This window comes from Vigna angularis, chromosome 9 (genome assembly GCF_016808095.1).
Source record: "Vigna angularis cultivar LongXiaoDou No.4 chromosome 9, ASM1680809v1, whole genome shotgun sequence".
NCBI lineage: Eukaryota > Viridiplantae > Streptophyta > Magnoliopsida > Fabales > Fabaceae > Vigna > Vigna angularis.
This window is the reverse complement of record NC_068978.1, coordinates 27,696,469-27,703,493: the sequence shown is the minus strand read 5'-3', so window position 1 is coordinate 27,703,493 and position 7,025 is coordinate 27,696,469.

Here is a 7,025-nt window from a genome sequence, read left to right as displayed (position 1 = left end):
TCGTCTTTGAATGTATCTTTGTTATACTGCTGCTACGTTGCATGTGTTAAGTTTGCATGTGTTAAGTTAAATAGATGCTGTGTGAATATTCGTACCCATCTATTATTACCAAACATCCATATGCACCAGTCACCATAGCTATATCCGCACTCACGGCCACTACCTATCTCCACCCATCATCATCTATCCCAGCCAGCAAACTCGCATCCATCAGCAACCATACACCTCTGGCCTCCATCTCCGTTGAGACTCACTGCTATATTCCTCCCTTTTCATCAACCCATCATCTTAATCTTCATTCACCAGATATCACGGCCTAACCTCAAACTTCATCACTCCCAACCACACACCCGGCCAAGGCCGTTTTTCTTCTCCGTTCATCACCCTCATCTTCATCCAGATACCATAGACATTCATCTCCATTAATCTTCCTTCATTTGCATTCACCTCAGACCATCATCTCCACACCTTATACATTGACCTCACGACCATCTTCATCTTCCATCTATCCAAACCTAAACACGCGGAGCATCCATTACCAAAATCGAACCATGACCCGCTCATGTCCTGTTCCACTCTACAACCACAAGAGAAACCAATGAGAATGAAATAAAGTGGAAAATGTGGGCGAAAAGCGTGACAATGGTAGTTCTGGTGATGCCCTTAGTAAGAACAGTAGCAGCGTGACCCAGGTGCCCAGAATTGTGGCGTTTAATTTGGAACGAAGAAGGAAGGTTTGTGTTGAAATTGGTGATACCCCCGACGGCCCCATATGCCATCAATGATGAACCCAACAGGAGCAAACCGCGACGCCGTCTCTATCGCCCTTGGTGAACTTTGCGCGGGAGAAGAGGAAAAGGAGAACCTAGCGCCGTGGCTGACGATGGCTCCGGTGGCACGCGTCGTTACTGGCGACGCCGCAAACGGCGGTTCACGGCTTCGACGGAGGCAGTGGCGCATGTGTGTTGGAGGACGAGGCACATCCCTCTTTTTGCTTGCTCGTTCGGGAGAGAGGCTTCAGGTCTCTAGATTTCTGATGAAAGAACGAAAAGAGGCTTTGGGCCAGACAAGCAAATACCCAATGGCACCCCCAAATTTCGTCTTCACACCTTGGCAGATTCAAAGTTGGAGAAAAAGGAATTGACCCAAACAAAGGAGCTTCAGTTTCACTTGGCACCCCTGGTTTTTATCTCTGTACCCCTAATTTATTTGAGCTTTTCTCTTGTTTTATTTTTTTTTACGCTTTAGTTTCTTAATTTTATTTTTTTGTCTGGTCATTAATTTTTATTGTGTAATCCCCTTGTAAGATAACTCCCATCCCTTTTGTACTGTATTTGTATCTTTTATTTGTCAAACACTACACACACTCACTTTTTTATAATAAACAGAAATCACAAAAAAATAAATAATTAAAATAATAACTTTTCTCTTTCTTCAAAAATACCAAAAAAATATGTTTCAAAGGTTTAGGCACATGTGTGATCGCACGCATCGTCCTTGTGCCAAAAACCTTTTCTCTTTCTTACATCAAAACGCCAAAAATACGTTTTAAAGGTTTAGGCACATGTGTGATCGCACGCATCGTCCTTGTGCCGAAAACCTTTTCTCGTTCTTCAAAATATCAAAAATACGTTTTAAAGGTTTAGGCACATGTGTGATCGCACGCATCGTCCTTGTGCCGAAAACCTTTTCTCTTTCTTCAAAAATACCAAAAAAATATGTTTTAAAGGTTTAGGCACATGTGTGATCGCACGCATCGTCCTTGTGCCAAAAACCTTTTCTGTTTCTTCAAAATACCAAAAATACGTTTTAAAGGTTTAGGCACATGTGTGATCGCACGCATCGTCCTTGTGCCAAAAACCTTTTCTCTTTCATCAAAACGCCAAAAATATGTTTCAAAGGTTTAGGCACATGTGTGATCGCACGCATCGTCCTTGTGCCAAAAACCTTTTCTCTTTCATCAAAAAATTACAAAAATATGTTTTAAAGGTTTAGGTACATGTGTGATCGCACGCATCGTCCTTGTGCCAAAAACCTTCTCTCTTTCTTCAAAATACAAAAAATATATTTTTAAGGTTTAGGCACATGTGTGATCGCACGCATCGTCCTTGTGCCAAAAACCTTTTCTCTTTCTTCAAAAATACCAAAAAAATATGTTTTAAAGGTTTAGGCACATGTGTGATCGCACGCATCGTCCTTGTGCCGAAAATCTTTTCTCTTTCTTCAGAATCCCAAAAATATGTTCCAAAGGTTTAGGCACATGTGTGATCGCACGCATCGTCCTTGTGCTAAAAACCTTATCTCTCTTTTAAATAAAATTACAAAAAATATGTTTTAAAGGTTTAGGCACATGTGTGATCGCACGCATCGTCCTTGTGCCAAAAACCTTTTCTTTTTCCTAAATAAAAATACCAAAAAAATATAAAAATCCTCAAAAGCCAAAAACATCAACAATTTCAAACAACAAACAATATCGCCTCCAGAACTACGTGATCCTTGATTCTCCATCAAAAGTGGAGATACCTAGGAGCAAGGCCAGTCCTTGTCAGGCTCACTTTCCCAAAAATCCAAATCATTTTCCAAACAAATTCTGAAACAAATTTTCAAACAAATTTCTCAACAGTTTCTAAAAGAACTACGTAACCCTGATTTCTCACATGAGAATACGTAGGAGCAAGGTCAATCCTTGTCGGGCCCAAAAAGCTAAAAAATATTGTTTGTTTCTTTCGAGTTTTATTTTAAGGGAAAGTTAAACACTTTGAAAACCACATCCACATTCGCACATTTAGTTAAAGGTACTGCCTTAGGGCAGGCGTTGTAGGGTGCTAATACCTTCCCTACACGTAACCGACTCCCGAACCAAGAATCTGGTTCAATTTGACCATGCCTTATCATTTTATGGTTTTTCCGTAGTTTTCCAGAATAAACTATGGTGGCGACTCCAAAAAATCTCTTTTCAATATATTTATCCGTTTTTTTTATTGGATCGTCGTCCCGTCGCGATTCCGGTTGCGACATTATCCACTATGAGCTTAATTCTCCCTGTCTTAACCTAGATGTGCTGTGTTTGGTCCATCGCTCGTGTTTAAGCCTAAACACTGTTTAAACCGTTTTTTTCATCAAGATAATGTTTTAATCCAGTCATGTTCAACCTTAAACATTCATTCATTTCATTAACATGTATCAATTTTGGGTTATCAACCTCTATGTGTCTAAACCAGATTTCGGCCCCCGTTCATATGTCTTTTGTTTTCAATGTCATTGTGAGCCAATATAATTTTTCAGTTTCACCCAGTTCAGGTTGTGTTAAACGTATGTGTTCTATGTTTTCAAAGTTCATTAATACTTTGTTATTTTTGCCTTAATGTGAAATTCTATTGATTAATTTAGAGTCTGCGAACACAAAGGTTGTTTTAAGTTTGGGGCAAATTAGTGTTTTGTTTACCTCATCGAGTATTGAAGTATCGTTAAAATCTTGATAAATTTTTAGACATAATTTTAATGCGTTTCAAACTCATTGATAACTTATTATGTTTTTCGTTGGGGCCAGATAAAAATAAAAATAGTTGAGAATAACTCTGAGTCAAATTTCAAAATTGTGTAATAAATTAATATGAATTTATGAACAAGTACATATATATATATATTTTAAATAAATACAATAAAAATTACAAACAGGTGGTTGTGTTTCTGTGAGGTTTTTCTCTTCTGATACTCTTGAGTTTGGTAAGACGTTAACCTGTAAATAAATCGTTAGAAAAATATATAACTGGCAGGGCAGATAATAAAAATAATAATCATCAAACTAGCAGGGCAGATAAATATTACAATGCATAATTAAAATAAAGATGTTCTAGAGTCGATCATAAGTGATCGTTAAATATTACAGTCCATAAAATACGCAAATAAGCAAATAAACAAAAGCAAATAAAAGATGTTCGGGGTTCGATCAATGCTGATCGTTAATATTACAGACCATTAAATAATAATATTTAGTGAAAAAATTCTCGAGCGGGTTGTGGTGGCCTAAGGGAGAGCTCCGTCGAAGGAGCTCTGGTTCGGAATGTCAGAAGCATGGGTGGAGCGATTTGTCGTTCGTCTCTATCGTCGTCAATAATGATCGGAACTGGGAACAAATTCAGCAACCTCGGCGCCCTCATAATTACCCAGTCATATTCTTCCAACAAAGAAATTTGTGTCAATAATGGAGAAGGAAGAGTAAAATTCAAACAAAAAATAGTGGTAATTAGGGTTCTTACCATACATGTACAGCGGCAGCTGAGAAAATAGGGTGCCAGTGGGGTCTAAGTCGGCTTGCCAGCGCCTGACTCGGTTACCATGATTGTTGAACCAGCAGTGTACATTATATTCACTGACTTCTCCAAAGGCCCTTAGTCGAGACGCAATCTCGACAACTTGGGCTCTGCTGGGATGTGTGACCCCGTAGTTGAAGATATTGGTCATCATTTTGACCTGATCATCAATAGGTCTCCACCGCTGACTGGTGTACCTCTCCATCTCCATCTCATTCATCTTCCTCTCAAAGTATTTCTAAAGCATAATGAAATAATAAAATAAAATAAAAAGGGCAAAAACAGAACAAAAATATTCAGTGTTTTCTTTATTTGTTTTGTTCCCTTTTAGGTTCTTTTGTCCAGCCAATCATTGTTGTTTAGTGTCTAGTCTCAGATCTGTTTCACGGTCCTCGCAAAGGTTCCTAAACGGATCTATGTCAATTTGTCCATGTCCGGTTCATACAAATAAATTTCTCTTTTTAAAGTTTTCTGTTTTCATGGGGTACGTGGCGTTGTTCTACCGGATTGTCTCTACCATACCTTCAAACGAAGGGAGATTAACGTCTGGTTTCCAGCCGATATACCCCTTATCTTTGTTAAGACAGTGTGTTCTTAGTCTTTGTTAATAAAAGGAAAATAGAAGAAGAAGAAAGTAAATGCAGGAGCAAAAGTAAAAATAACAAAACGGAAAGTAAAGAAGAAAGCAGAATAAAATTGCGGGAAATAAAAGCTCAGAAAAGAAAAAGAAAAAAGAAAAGTACATGAAAGGAAGCAGAAAGAAGAAAGGGAAGAAAAGAAGCGAGAAGTAAAGAAAAAGAAGAGATAAGAGAAAGGAAGTACTTACTCGAGGCGGAGCAAAGCCTAGGAACTTGTAGATTGAAGCTTGCCGGAAGACTCTCCGATCTCCAGCACTCAGGCGTTCAGATCTCGCAAAGTTTTTACTCTCAGAACTCTCGGTACTCAGATCTCTCTCTCTCTCTCACGCGCTCTGAAAATCTCAGCGTTTCGACGTGTCACCCAACGCGGCTAACGCCTTACTTATAGCCAAAAAACCTCACTATGCTCACAGTTCCGGTCATGCATACCGGAATCTTCAATAGTAGTGGTTAAAATATATATATATATATATATATATATATATATATATATATATAAATAAATAAATAATAATAATTATAATATTGTATTATACGATTTTTGCCACATTTTGGGAGTATGAATTATTCAAATTAGAGAGAGTCTCTTGCTATGTGGTTGAGTGTAATTACGCCATGATTTTGGTGTGAGTTATGTGATGTACATAATGTCCAGAATTGTCTCCTCGTATGAGTGGTTGAAGTTACCCTGATAAGCTCTTTGAGTGGTGGGAACTACCAGGATGGGTTTATTATGTGAGTAGTGGGAGACAACTCTACACATCAGACAGGATGTGCTTAGACTTCGACAATCTCTTTTATAAAGTGATGAGAATAACGCTGGAAATGCAACCCGTTAGAATTGAAGATAACATTCACCAAGAACTACAAGAGGAAAGCAGTCAGATTGGCGAAAGTTGTCTGGGACGAGAAGACGGGCGACTCTACTTGGGAAGTGGAAGATGCTATGAAAGATTTGTATCCCCATCTGTTCGAGACTCCGTCCTAATTTTCGAGGACGAAAATTTTTGTTGTTGGGGAGAATGTAAGGACCTAGTATTTTATTTTTTTATTTTTTTATTTTAATATTATTTTTAGAAGGGGTGGGGGACGCAATTAGGAAGTCACGCGTTTTGTTTTTTTTTGGAAGTGGGGAGCAAAGAACGTCCGTGATTTTCCCTTTTGTGTTTGGCACCATGCAAGCTTGGAAGATAAAAGGAGTTGAGGGGTTCTGCACTGGGAGAGTTTCTGCAATGGAAGGGGAAGAATCCTTGCTACCTTGCTGCCATTTTTTTTGTAAGAGAAGGAGAAGTTCAAAGCTTGGTGGAATTGCTTGGAGCTGCAAGTCTTGGAGAAGATAGGTTCAAAGATTTACAAAGGAAGTCTTCAAGAGGTAAGGGGTGCTAGATTTTTCGTTTTGATTAGTTAATCTTATTGTTTTTGTAGAAATCTAAAAGCTTTAGAGTTAAAAATGGAGGTTTTTCGGGTTTTCTGGAAAACCTGTGATTCTGCAGAATCTGCAGAATCGCGTTCGTCCAATTTGGTTTCAAATTGGACGTTCGTCCAAAACTTGACAAATTGAACGTTCGTCCACGTTGTTTTGAACGCTCGTCTTTTTTTTCTTTGTCGAGCGTTCATTTCTGAACGTTCGTTCGTCTTAGTACCGAGCGCTCGTCCAAACAGTGTTGTCGAGCGTTCGTCCTTAAGTTACATGTTGAGCGTTCGTTCTTAAATATTCTGAACGTTCGTCCTAACAGTATATGACCTAATATAGGTGGGTTTCTGAGCGTTCGTTCATATATAGTGGATTAACGAGCATTGGTGATAAGGATTTGAGTAGAGAGCATCTGTGTGCGCCTGTGAACGTTTGTTCATTCCAGGTAAGGGAAGCTTACTTAATTTAACTGTTTTTGATGTATGCTTTTGTGAACGTTCGTTATTTGATTGTATGAATATAATGCATGATATTGGATTCTAAGATGCATGAACGTTCGTTTGTATGGAATGAAAATGATATATGACTATGTTACATGTGATTTTAATGAGATTTTGAACTGGAAGGTATATGGAATGAAATAAGAAAACAATCCCCTGT